The sequence below is a fragment of the Archocentrus centrarchus genome, unplaced genomic scaffold, assembly GCF_007364275.1.
Source record: "Archocentrus centrarchus isolate MPI-CPG fArcCen1 unplaced genomic scaffold, fArcCen1 scaffold_100_ctg1, whole genome shotgun sequence".
In the NCBI taxonomy this organism is placed as follows: domain Eukaryota; kingdom Metazoa; phylum Chordata; class Actinopteri; order Cichliformes; family Cichlidae; genus Archocentrus; species Archocentrus centrarchus.
Genome location: NW_022060146.1, coordinates 193,583 through 208,342, shown reverse-complemented (window position 1 = coordinate 208,342; position 14,760 = coordinate 193,583). Strand labels below are relative to the sequence as shown.

At 40.5% G+C, this 14,760-nt stretch overlaps 1 long non-coding RNA gene across 1 annotated transcript; it reads left to right on the top strand.

The window, feature by feature from the left end:
- The first annotated feature begins 1,542 nt into the window (after window positions 1-1,542).
- Window positions 1,543-3,520, top strand: LOC115775283 (uncharacterized). Its single transcript, XR_004019290.1, has 3 exons — window positions 1,543-1,602; window positions 3,261-3,316; window positions 3,424-3,520. It is a non-coding gene; the product is annotated as an uncharacterized LOC115775283 (long non-coding RNA).
- The last annotated feature ends 11,240 nt before the right edge of the window (window positions 3,521-14,760 follow it).

Below are 14,760 nucleotides of genomic sequence, written 5' to 3'. Positions count from 1 at the left end.
TTAATTCACAGTATTTGTGTGAACCTGAATCCTGATGAAAAAAAATAACACAAATACGAATCTAGACCGTTTGGACAAATGAACGATCACAGTGTTGTGGATGGCGCAGTGTTGCCAGATTGGGCAGTCTGTGACTACATTGAGCTGGAAAATTATATAGATATATCTATATAATTATAAAATTATGTAGATATATAATTTTCCAATACAAACCTCCTAAAAACCTACCAAATATAGTGGAAATGTTAACAGCTCACTGAAAGCAGTGTATATTAAAAAAATAAATAATAAAAAATTCTGAGTGTGCCTGTGATGGTGGGGGGACCTTCTGTTAAAACCTGTCTGTCAGACCACGGCAGAAAGCACCACACAGCAGGTGCTCATTAGTGGAGTAGTGCGGTAGGCGTTGCTGAGTGTAAACGGAGGAACAATAACACATTACAGCCGGTCTTATTGGGCTTAGTGCAGGATAATCACGTTAGTTTGCTGTACTGTGGTGGATTCACTGTAAAGCTCAGTGCTGGACTGGTGCACATGGCTGTGGTGTTCATGCTCATTATTAGCTTACATCAGTGTAGCAGAGATGAGTTTGAATTTAAGTTGATGATGTTGTGATTCATCCACTGAATTCAACCTTTGTACCAGCTGCATACAGTCAGAGAGCATAAATAGTATGCTGTCAGTGTAGAGGATGGAGATCAGCTCAGCTGTGAAATACTGGGTTACATCTTTGTGAGTTCAGTTCATCCACACAGAGCAGTAAACCTCAGAGCAGCAGCAGCAGGTCACCTGATCACAGCCTGCACACCAACATCATTTACTGCAGCTACAATAGAAAGTTGTGGTTCTTCTCCCCATGCAGAGCCACTACAGCTGATCTTAGGGTTCCTCCACCTTCTGAATCCCACTGTAACCCCTGAGTATCCTCATGTTTGTGTTTAGGTGGAGGCACAGTCACCCTCTACTATGGAGGACACAGAGAATAGAGCTGTGTTTAAATTCCCTTTCACAGTTTGTGTCCTACAGAACAGATTCAAGCTGAGTGGATTCATTAGGATTAAAATTTAGATTGTTTCTATTCTCATGTATTATTTTATTAATAAGTTATTATAAGTTATTAAAGTCAGGTCTCCCAGTTACAGTCTGCAGAGTTATTATGTGAATGTTTCTCTGTAAACACTTCGGCTCCCTCATTGTTAGACTCAAAGAAACAGGTTGAGTGTGTTCAGTATCTGTCAGAGAGCAAACAGCAGTGCTCAGCTTAAAAAAACAAAAAAACTGTACAAAGCATGCCCTCTGATGAGTACACACACACATATATATATATATATATATATATATATATATATATATATATATATATATATATATATATATATGTTGAGTGACTCAGCTGACGTGGCAGAAATTCCGACACCTAAATTCCTTCTGACATTCAGTGAGAGGACGACGAGACAGGTTGCATTCCAGTGTGAATAAAAGGTGAGGCCTTGTATGTGTTTGTGTCTAAAAGCTGAGCGCCTCCATTTGCTCTGTTGCAGATACTCAACCTGTAGCTTCTTGTCTGCAGAATATCTGTGAAAAGAAGAGGAGACAACAGACGTGAGTGTTTTAACTTTGACTCTGTGTTTATGGATTCCTGCGTCCTTCCTGTTGCTCTTGTTGTTGTTAAAAGCTAATTTATGTTTGAATTGCTGTTAATTATAATGACACTATTTTTGGTCAGGTAGCCAAATGCAGTCTCTACAACTGATAATGTCATTTCTGATTTTACTGCACAGTTTAGTTTATATTTTTGCCGTCAGCTCAGAGAAACTCGTGTTTCCTTCATCAGTCTCTGCATCCCTGATGCAGAGACTGCATCATCCCTTTTCTTCACCAGAAAACCATCAGAACTAGTTCTTATCATCATGAGGTTATTATAACTCTGGATTCTTCAGCGTAGTCATTAGCACTGCTGTCTCACAGGCCTGTGTTCGATTCCTCCTTGGCCTGGGCCTCTCTGTGTGGAATCTGTTCTCCCTGTGTCAGCGTGGGTTTCCTCCCACAGTCCACAGACATGCAGTTACTGGGGTTAGGTTAATTGGTCACTCTAAATTGCCCATGTTTCAGTCAATTGCTGCGACAACGCCACCGGAGGGACTTTCTCCCTCTGGAAAGTCTTACTTTTAAATATAGAAAAATTAAAAAAAACCAAACACCTTAATAATTGCACAGGTTCAAAATTATACACTGGGTCAGAGATATGGTTCTAGATTAACACAGTTTCTTTATTTGGCAGAAATAGGCATAAAACCATAAAATCATAAATAAAACTACAATAGTAAGTGCTCATGCAACCTCAAAATAAACAAAAATAAATGAACCAAAAAGATAAAAGCCAAGCTAGACTTACCAGTAGCAGGGGACCTTCACAACAAAAAGAAAAAAAAACACAAATAATCACAGCGATACACACACGCAACGATCTCACCCCAAGTGCACTTCAAGTGGCTCGTCGCTGTCCAGTCGCACCTAAAACCAAAGACAAGAACAAATAGAAACAAAAGCAAATAGAAACACTCACAATGAGGTGCGATAATCACACAAATGAGCACCTTATAACAACAATTTGACAAAGGATAAAAATAAATAAAAAAACAATTCTAAAATGCCCAGTCGGTATGATGACACACACACACACACACACACACACACACACACACACACACACACACACACACACACACACACACACACTGGGGTCAAAACACTTAAAACCAACAAATAATAGTTAAAAAGGGACGCCAAGCTAAATCAGATACCACCACTGCATCACAGTCAGTTCCAGTATAATGTGTCAAACCGAAGAGATATACTTAGTCCAGGTGGGTGCGAGTCCGTTAGCGAGGCGTGGCAACATCAGTCTCAGGGCAGAACAGAAACCCTTCATGAAAACGGTAAGTCTCTAGGCAAAACAGCCCTCAGTAGGCAAAACAGCCCTCAGTAGGCAAAACAGTCCTCTCTGTGTTTGCCCTGCAACAGGCTGCTGACCTGTACAGGGTGTACCCCTCCTCTCACCCTGTGACAGCTGGGATAGACTGAAGAGGATGAGCAGAAGAGAATAGATGGATGGATTCTTCAGCAGACCACAGCACACTGTTTTGTATCTGTTGGAATGAGTGAATGAAGTCAGACTGTAGATTTTCCTTCTTCTAGTTGTACTGACTGACCTTTGACCTCATGTGTTGATGACTCTTCACCTCTGCCTCCTCTCACAGGGAGAAGATGATCTGCAGGATCCTGCTGCTCCTCATCCTCACCTCATGTGTCTCTGGTTAGTTTACAGCTTCACTTTATGAACTCCAAATAAAGCTCAACAACAGATTTGTTCCAGTTCTCAGTGTGTCTGCTCCTCTCTTTCCCTCTCTGTCTCCTCAACAGGATCATTTGTAGTCAATGTGACACAGACCTCCTATCAGGCAGAGGAGAACCACAACATCACACTGGAGTGGACGTTCACCACCAAACCTGACAGATCCTCTAAAGCTGCTGATGAGCCCAAACATCAAACTCCAACAGTGAACCCACAGACTGAGAGTCGAGGCCTCTATGCTGCTTTCATACTAACATCAGCTGCCGCAGCTCTGCTGATGACACTGTGCTTGAAATGCATTAAAAAAAGAAAGGAAAACAATCAACACCTAAAGCGTCACAGACGTTTTCAGAGGAATCTTTAATATTTGGCAGTTTGCAGAGTGATTGATCCCTGTGCTGAGAACAAACTGGAAGTGAAAATTAAAATCATTGTTTATTTATGGAACAGTTTTCTCTGATCAGCATCCAAAGCTGTAACATTACATGAACACACTTCAGCTGCTTTTTGTCATAAACTTTAATATTTTAGTGCAGTTTGATTTCAGTGATGAGGCTCTGAACATGCTGCAGGATCTGATGTGTGCAGTGAGGAGAGTTTGCAGCTGTTCATTCACAACAACAAACAGGAGTGAAGCTTTGAGCCCAGCTCTGATTTGATGAACACTGATTTCTGTCAAAAGGCTTTTTCCTGCCATCCCACTGGAGAACATCATGTCATGGTCCTGGGGCTTCTGCAGAGCATCTTGTGTTGTGTTTCCCTGAGGTTCTGTTATTGTGTTCTATGTTCTAGGTTTACTTTTGGTTTTGATTCCAAATTTTTCTTAGTTATGGTTCCTGTAGTTTCCTGTTTCCCTTTGTCCTTGTGGTCATCCCTGCATCTCCATGTGTGTGTGTTATCATTTATTCCCTGCCCTTGTGTCAAGTTTGTGTGTTCTGGTCTTTGTGTTTGGTTACTTCCTGTTTTATTTTGGTACATCTTGATCCGTGTGCTTTGGGTCTGACTTGCTGGTGTTCCTGTGTTTCCTTCTTATCAGGTGTGTTTTCTAGTTCATGCTGCAGCTCTGGCCAGGTCTGTCTAGTGTTCCAGCAATAAAGCTTTTCTTGAGTTTACACACTGCCTCTCAAGTCCTGCATCGGGGTCCTCAACCTGCCCAGGTTTATGTTCCTACTGAACACTTTGTGCCATCTAGTGACATCTTTGAGTATTGTCATGAGAACAAGTAGAACACAAGGAAACTGGAACTGAATCATTATTTAAAGACACAAAGAAATGTAAAGAATCCATTCATGTACATTTCATATCAAACTGTGACACAGACCAAAGCAGCTTTTCTCATCTATTCAAACTCTCCTGCTGCAGCAGGCAGAGCAGACTCAACCTTCCTAACAGTGACAAAAGCAGCTGCTGTCAGGAATGCAGCAGACAGCTCACTGATGGCCGAGAAACTAGAAACAACACAAAAATGACCATTTGCAGCATAAAGCAGCATCATCTGACACACAATACATTACAAATACTGAAAGTTACTCAGTTTGTGCTTTTTTCCTGCAGCCTTTAATCACAGCTGGCTCCTTAAACTGGCTCTCATGAAGAACATCTGTTGTAAATGAATCCTGAAGGTCTGAACTCACAACTGCAGTCTGACAGTTTTTATGAGGTCAGACAGTAAAGCAGCAGATCACTGTGGATCAATGCACAACACACAAGATTGTTGCAAAGCATCACTTCCTGTGTTACACTGCAGCTTCATGACAGATCATGGCACATCAGATCATCATCATCATCATCAGATCATAACCTGAATACTTCACTCCAACCTGCAGGAGTCAAGAAAACTCAAATTTCTCTCAGTGCATTAGAAATCATGTTATTTAGGCTGACACTGAGTGAACTCTGAGTTGAAACGCTGTTTTCTATTCAGACAGTAAATGACTGAAAAGCAGCAGAGAAGCAGCAGAGCTGCAGTCAGTCCACAGTAGAGGCCGATCCTTCCTCGACTGTCTGTGTTTGATGTCTCAGGTTTTCTCTCAGGTTCAGGCCGATCCCTCACTGCTGCAGACACACCAAACACATCTACTCACTTATAATAAATCAATAAAAACAGTATTAAAGAAAACAAAATATCCACCATGAAATAAAATGCAACACATCTGTGAGAGCATAAAAGTCGCTGAGAGGCTGTAAGAGGACAGGAAGTGTTGGTTTAAATGTTTGACTGAAATATCAAACAGATCATAAAATCTCATTTGTAACTTTTATTGATGGATAAAAATCCAACAAATATGAAACATGGAGATCACAAAGATCAAGGTGAAGAAAAACAGCAACAATCAGTGTGACCCTCTCTGCTACCAACATCACTCAGATCAACAGGTGCTGAAATTAACTTTGAATATTACATTTGATCCAATTCACACATTAATACAGAAATAAAACTAAAAAGAGCTTTATTTAATATTAGAACCAAACTCACTCTAATTTAATCTGAGTTCATTTGTGGCTTTTACAAAATTTTACTGAATCAACTTACCAGTGACGTTAAGCTGACATCTTCCAACACTGAAGCCATCATCAGTGTTGACCTCACACAGGTACAGACCCGAGTCATCAGTCCTGAGTCTGGACACTTGAAGTCTGATTCGTCCTTCTCTGAGGGCGTCTTTGTCACTCTGGACTCGTCCTGAAAACTTTGCATCCTGAGACTCTGACACCTCAACACCTTCATGAACACGATACAGGACTGAGACACTATCATTAGCTTTCGTTCCACAGAGGATCTTCAGTGACGTGATGGATCTGTCAGGTTTGGTGGTGAACGTCCACTCCAGTGTGATGTTGTGGTTCTCCTCTGCCTGATAGGAGGTCTGTGTCACATTGACTACAAATGATCCTGTTGAGGAGACAGAGAGGGAAAGAGAGGAGCAGACACACTGAGAACTGGAACAAATCTGTTGTTGAGCTTTATTTGGAGTTCATAAAGTGAAGCTGTAAACTAACCAGAGACACATGAGGTGAGGATGAGGAGCAGCAGGATCCTGCAGATCATCTTCTCCCTGTGAGCGGAGACAGAGGTGAAGAGTCATCAACACATGAGGTCAAAGGTCAGTCAGTACAGCTAGAAGAAGGAAAATCTACAGTCTGACTTCATTCACTCGATAACATTAAAATTTATTTATTTGTTTTCTGTCACAATGTGGGGTCATGTGGAGCTCATTTCTGCCAACTTCAACACACTAAACCACGTGTCAGACTCAAGGGCCACCGGAGCTGTTTAATGTAACACAATGGAGGAATATCACTGCCTGCTTCTGTCTCCCATCCATTTTGGCTCCAGTTGTACTGTTACATCCCTGAGTTGCTTCATCCTATGTTCTTGTCAATTTTATAATTTTATACGGCCTGCGAGATGATTTCTTATAGCTATTATTAATAGCCCGCAGATAAATGGCAGATAAATCCCACAAGGCACTGTAACAGCTGCCGTGCAGGCCAAGACCTGTGGCTAACCACTTCCCTGTTATCAATGACACAGTGATCACTGATCAGCGGATAAAAACATCAGTCAGCACTTTTTACAGTGACATTTAAGCAGTTTGACTCCCAAAAATGACCAAATGAAAAGTGGAAAACAAGGATTTTCCAAACAGGTGGGAGACAAAGGACCTGATCGCTGACATCGGAGGTTAACCGTGTGTCTCTTTTCCTCGCCTGCGATGTGCGGGGAAAAGAGCGGATTGGTGTAACAGACGCGGGAGAAGGTGCAGAGGGAGACCTGCACAGGTGAGCTGACAGCGTAAATCACTGCGTCACACAGCAGGAAACGCTGCAGCAAAGTCCTGAAGACACAACGCGAGCAGCAGGATCCTGCAGATCATCTTCTCCCTGTGAGAGGAGACAGAGGTGAAGAGTCATCAACACATGAGGTCAAAGGTCAGCCAGTACAGCTAGAAGAAGGAAAATCTACAGTCTGACTTCATTCACTTATTACAACATCTGATCCTGTTCATGATCCTGATTCTTACACTGACTGACCAAAACTGTGAACTACAACCAGAAGAAGAACCTGCACTTTGATTTGATCTGAAAATGTTTCACATTTTAAATCTTCAGAGCTGCAGAAATGTTTTTGTGTCACAGGGTGGCTCCATGTTTCAACTGGACTGTGGAGATCATTTCTTCCAACTTGAACTAAACCTTCACTGACTGCTGCAGGAAAACTAGACTTAGATCGTATCCTGGTGAATATCAGCTGCACACTGTGAACAGCAGGCTGAAGAAAAACGTGTCTTTAGTTTGATGTTTGGAGTTACACAGACACACTGAGGGCGTGAGATGAGATAATGATAAAACTGCTTCAGACTCTTTAGCTGATAAAACTGTCATAAGCACCGAAACACAGACTGTGAACTTTATAAGAGGCAAAATTTAAATCATCGGCAGTATCGGAGGAAATGGCTTCTGAATTTGGTGACGTGCCTTATCACAGGTGCGACGAGCTACCTGAGGAAATCTGTCATTTCATGGCAGGTAAAGTAAAAGTCTCAGCGGGGCTCCACGATGAAAGCTGGCTGTGTGAGTCGGCTTTTCTCTGCGTTAAAATAAAGCATCTTAATACGTCCCTGCTAGGGTTTAATCCCGGGATCCGGGATTCCCGGGAAATGCGATCAGAACCATTTCCCGTTTCCCGGGAAACGTTAGACGGGAAACCGGGAAAAAAGTCGCGCGCGTCGATTTGACTTTCAGAAAGAAAAGAAAGCTTCAGAAAGTTAAATTTAAGGAAGTATTGAGAGAAGGGTTCGTTTAATGCGAAAAGCATTACTCTTCATTTCAGGCACGTTCAGCCTCCGTTTAAGGCTTCAGCCTTCATCTCAAGCGTTTTAATAGAGGTATTACACAGTTGTACTTTTTTCCTCTTTAATTTGTTGAAATCGTAGGCAATGTGTTTACCCTAAGGTATTTTGTATTATATAATTCTATATTATTATATATTGTTATATTGCATTATATAGCCTATAAAATATGGCTGCCCTGAACAATAAAGAAATATCTGTTTAACTTCGAGTGTTTCTTTTCCTCGTTTGCAGCCGCTTACTAACAATCATGAATTAGGATACGGGCCTAATGTGTGAAGAAATTATCATGAAATAGATTGCTTTAACATATTTCACTTTTAAAATGGAGTTGAGTAAAATGTATATTTTTTAGGCTATAATGATTGGCCAGTTTTTCAAAAGACGATTCACAGTGAACCTACTTTAACCCTCAGACACGGTGTTATAAATTTGCTGTTGCCAGAATGGCAGTGACCAAGTCGTAGTGCATTACTCAAGGCCCTGTGTTATGTCATATTATAGTGTAGTACGGTAGTTAACTTTTCAATGACTATTACAGCGTTCCACTGGTGGAGATATAGTGCAACAGATGTCGCCACGACAGCGTGGCTGAGCCTTTATGGAGATGAACCGTATTGTTTTGTACCAGCAGTTGTAAAATAGCTTGGTATAATTCCATGTACAATGGAGGAATATTTGAATTATATTTGTTAAGGGAGTGTTGAGGAACGATACAACACCGCATAGCTCGAGCACTCGAATGCAGAGATGTAGGTTTTATTGCGTTAATCAAGCCGACGTTGCCCCCTACTGGGCATAACAGGACATAGCTGGAAAGCTACCTCTAAAATATCACAATAGGTTAAGGCCGACACAGGCTACAGAAGGCCTAATTAAAATAAAAAAATAAATAAACTTTTTCCCGGGATTCCCGGGAAATGGCTCGTCATTTCCCGGGATTTGATTCATGTCATTTTCGGGAAAAATATTAAACCCTAGTCCCTGCAGACACACAGCGCAGCTTATGCAGCTTTTTTCCGACTGAGAAGGGCAGAAATTCACGTCACAGTTTTTACCTGAAAAATTTGCTAATGTTCATCAGCTTAAAATATTTTCATTTTTTCCTGATGTTATTTTTGAGAAAAAAATATAATTTTATATTTTATTTGGGGAAAGGGTTTCTGTATTCTGGCCACGAGTCAGACTGTGACTCATGAAGGAAACTGAAACCACGTTACACACACGCGGTGGAGTGTGTCGTTACAGCTTTGTTTAATCAGACTGTTTAGCTGATCAACCTTCACTAAACATTTGAACAGGGAATTAACTGCAATGAGATTTAGGTCATCTACAGGAGAAAAAGAGCGATCATGCTATAATTAAAATTAAACAAGTGTAATCCACTTAAAACCAGAGCAGTTTGTAACCAATGTGAGCACCAGTGTCACCATGACCTCCTGTAACACTAATGAAAGCTACACAAAAAGAAAACGTATCATTAGTATGATAGTATGATTAGTGATTAGTATGATTATCATTAGTATGATATCAATGTGACACTCAAATGTGTTAATACAATCAGTAGTGAGCTCCTCTGACGCAGACACGTGTCTTCATCCTCAGAGGAAAGTTTTCCAGTTACACATCAAACATTTGGGACGAACAGACAATCCTGTGAATGCTGAGTTTCAGTGTTCCTGCTGCGAGTGCAGCAGGAAAATTCTTTTTTCATTCTTACCAGATTTCCCATTTCCTCAGATCGACCATCCATCCCTCCCGAGGAACTGTCTAACCTGCAGGTCCGCGCTGTCTGTCTTACCGAGACTGAAAGTTAAATCATGCTCGCTTTTATAAGTTCATGGGCGGCACGCGCGCCTTTGCGCGTTGGAGACTGCAGAGAGGCAGAATTCCGACCACACTATTGAGCTTTGTAATCACAGAAGTTCGTGATTGTAATACTTCTATTTATTACACACGCGGATGAAAAAATTAAGAAAACAATACCTGATCTATCATTATTATTTTTGCTGTGGATTGTGAAGACACATAAATACTTTCCACTCTCTTAAACACAGAGATCCAAAGTGTAATTATAGAAATACGCTGTGACAGGTGTTTGACTTGAAACGACAACTTTAATCTCCACATTTGGACTTTTTCCCGAAAAAAATACTTCGGCTTTTTCTCAAGATTTTGATTTGACTTTAATTTTGTTCATTCAGTTTTTTGCGTTTTTGTTTTTTTGTGCACACATACTAGTTGCATCTCTTTTCATTCTTACCAAATTTCCCTTTTTCTCTGAAAGAACATCCCTGCTGCTGGGAAGCTGTCTAACCTGCAGGGGCGCTGGGCTGACTGCAGATCTATGAAGACAGACAGAGAGAGATACAGGCAGCAGGCTACGCTTTATATATGGCGAGAAGATGCAGCAGATTTTCGGTGTGTGTGTGTGTGTGTTGGTGGTGGTGGGGTTCATATTACCCCTAAAATAATAATAGGAATTGTGTCATTAATAATGATTTTTAGTATTATTTTCTGACATTGTTTTCTAAAGTTATGTTTTGCCAACGTGTCTGTTGGACAGAGTTAAAGCTGGAATGAAAACAGGTTTGATTGTCAGATGTTCATCTATCATGATGTTACAGTGCACTCACACAGAGGCTGTGCTTCAACAGAGCAAGTGTGGTTTGTCATTAGTATGTAAGACCTGAGTTGCTGTGGCTGAAAGATGAAGCTGTAATTTCACCAGACAAATCAGTGGTACCTCAAACATCAGCAAAAGTGAAAATTCTCCTGATTCTGCAGAGTCATTAATGTGATTTGAAAACAGTGTCTTCTTATGGAGCTGATGTTCTTCATTGTGTTAGTTTGTTAAAGTTTTCTGCTTTAGTTGAATTGTGTTTCATTTCCTGTTTACTGAACATTTATGGAGAGTGACATGAAGCCCAGAAAGAAACCCTGACTAGTTGGAATTTTTTATTTTTAATTATGATAAAAATGTTACCCGTGAGCAGCAGCTGTTACAATGTTGTTATGAACTTTATTGGGTTGTAAATTCAGTTTCACATTTACATTTATCTTTTGGGCGACCGCACAAAGACAGAGAGGAAGAGAAAGAGGAGGATGAAGACAGCAAAGAGAGATCAAAAAGAAACAGGTCAGAGTGGACATGCAGTCATCATCACAGTTATGAATCCAAGGTAGCTTCTGTTTGCCCACATTCACTGATGATGATCATTTCACATCACCAAGCAGTGTGTTATCCTGTTACTGAATGTGTTGACATTAAGAATAAATCAACACACCTTAAATATAAACATGCAGCTTCACTTTGTCCTAATAATTACACCACCTGCAGGCTGGAAACATTGGAAACAATATTCTATAAATTTGTCCTTCTCTCATTTTCTTCCCTGTTTAGAAACTCCTGAGCTTCTCAATCCTCTTCATCACTCCTCATGACACAGGACTGACAGTTTATCATGGATAATGATGATGGATCTGTCAGGTTTGGTGGTGAACATCCACTCCAGCGTGATCTTGTGGTTCTCCTCTGCCTGATAGGAGGTCTGTGTCACATTGACTACAAATGATCCTGTTGAGGAGACAGAGAGGGAAAGAGAGGAGCAGACACACTGAGAACTGGAACAAATCTGTTGTTGAGCTTTATTTGGAGTTCATAAAGTGAAGCTGTAAACTAACCAGAGACACATGAGGTGAGGATGAGGAGCAGCAGGATCCTGCAGATCATCTTCTCCCTGTGAGAGGAGACAGAGGTGAAGAGTCATCAACACATGAGGTCAAAGGTCAGTCAGTACAGCTAGAAGAAGGAAAATCTACAGTCTGACTTCATTCACTCATTACAACATCTGATCCTGTTCATGATCCTGATTCTTACACTGACTGACCAAAACTGTGAACTACAACCAGAAGAAGAACCTGCACTTTGATTTGATCTGAAAATGTTTCACATTTTAAATCTTCAGAGCTGCAGAAATGTTTTTGTGTCACAGGGTGGCTCCATGTTTCAACTGGACTGTGGAGATCATTTCTTCCAACTTGAACTAAACCTTCACTGACTGCTGCAGGAAAACTAGACTTAGATCGTATCCTGGTGAATATCAGCTGCACACTGTGAACAGCAGGCTGAGGAAAAACGTGTCTTTAGTTTGATGTTTGGAGTTACACAGACACACTGAGGGCGTGAGATGAGATAATGATAAAACTGCTTCAGACTCTTTAGCTGATAAAACTGTCACTACACATGACCATGAAGATTAACTGCAATGAACAGATATGAGGAAGAGAATGGATGGAGAGATATTTGGGTAATTTACAGGGTTTGGGGGAAAAGGTTGATCTTACGCCTGAATCCTCCATTCAGACTGTGACTGAAACAAGAAACACCTCAAACTGAAACCTGAAACTACTTCACACACATGCTGTGGGGGCATGAGGTGAAACACCGGCTCACCCACTCTGTTTATTCAGACTCTGTAACTGATCAAACTTTCACTACACAGTTGACAGCAGGGTTATAATAGTTTTGGATTTTACATTATAGTTTAGTTTTAGTTAGTTTTTACTTTTTTTTTCTCTAATTCAGTTAGTTTTAATTAGTTTTCAGAGTGGTTTTTCTCGTTTTTATTAGTTTTTATTTTTGGTTTCATGCTTAGTTTTAGTTAGTTTCAGTTAGTTTCAGTATTAGTTTTAGTATTTTCATACCTAATCAGGTGCAAGATTCAAGGCGCAAAAGTGACTATTGTGTAATGACAAAAAGATACCATTTAAATAAATATATTCAACAACCAACTGTTCACAAGACATGCTAAATGTGTGTAATATTAATGTAACAGGACTGTTTAAACACTGAGCTGCTGATCCTTCTACAAAGCTGTGTTTATACATTTACTGTACAGATGAGTGTTTCTTTAATGTGTCATCATGGATTACACACAGTAAGGTGTCAGAGTTCATGCCGTTCAGAGTCCACATTATGAATTATGAGGCATGACTGAAGTATGAAGTGTCAGAGTGGATGTTAGCAGAGTAACAAGTACAGACAGCAGAGTGAGACCATAGTGTTCACAAAGAGGAGCAAAGACTTCCAGAATGAGGCTGGAAGCTAAAAAGTACGAAGCTCAAAGAAACATTAAAATGTTTATTCTGAAAAAAAAAAATAATGATGTGGATGTTTAGTTTGTCAGCTGATGAGAACAAGTTTAGTCATGAACTTTCTTCAGTCTGTCAAACCTGTTTGGCTCTTTCAGTACTGCAGTATTACAGTCTGCACTATCACAGTAATTTGTGGAAGCTGAGCTGTTTGTTGGAAAGATGAACTTTAACTCAAAACATTTAACAATAAGTAGTAAGTCAGCTGACCTGCTGGATAATCTTCCTCCACTCTCCCGTTTCAAACAAAACTCATTATCTGATATTATGAAAGGAAAATGGTGTTGAAAGTAATCAGTGTGAATTAAAAGAACTGGATCCAGACTTTGTGTGTTTATGAATGAACAGCTAACTGCACAAATCTGCTTAAACTGGCTGTTTGAACCAGCTGTGTGTGAACTCCAGAGTGTACCTGAGTGAAGGTGAGTCCCTCTGACTGACAGGTCAGAAGCAACAGAGGCTTTCAGTGTCATCAGCTCAGCTCCATCTAACACAGGCTCCTGGTGAAAGATCGTTAATGATCAATTATCTGCTGCTGATGGTAATATCTGAAAACCTGTGGACATAAAAATAGATCTTTAAGGCAGTTATTCTAAAAGTCACCACACTTTAATCTGTAAATATAAAGTATTTTCTTTTTGATTGTATTCAGTCTTCAAACATTGACTCAGTGAAAGTTTCTCATCTTTATTTGTAGCTCTACAAGACTCACAGATATGTAACTAAAGCATAAAGCACTCAGCAGGAACGTTAAAGCCTCTCAGAGAAAAGAGCTGCTGAAGAAATCCTGCAGTCAGCTTCAGTTCCTGCTTGAACAGCTCTCTGGAAGTGGACTTACATCCTCCAGGAATCTGTTATGAAGAACCATGAAGACCTTTAGACGCAGAAACTTCATTCTTGGTTTACACCTGAGCTGCTTCTTCTTTCTCCTTTAAAATAACATTTTTACATTTTTAATGATGTGAACTCAGGATGATGATAACAGATGCTGAACTCTGTCCCAGTGGAAACAAATACAGAAATCTAAGCACACCTTTACCTTTTTTCCTCACAGATGCTCCTCTGTTTGATTTAAGATAGATAAGATACCATAAGATAAGATAGTGTTTATTTGTCAAATGCGCAGTTATACACAGCACAATGCACGGTTTAAAGTCTCTATGATAACAAGCTGAGCTGGACTCTGAGTACAAATATGTGCAGTCATGTTACCTGGCTCTATGAACAGCTGGACTCTTATTTATGACAGTTTCAGAGTGCAGAGAGGAGAACAGAGAGGAGGCAGTGACAGCTTCACAGCAGGTGACACTCCCACCTGGTCTCTGGCTCCTTTGTCCCGCCTCAGGCAAAGTTTGCTCACAAGTGAGTTCAGCCTCGGTTCCTGTTTATTGTGGAGGA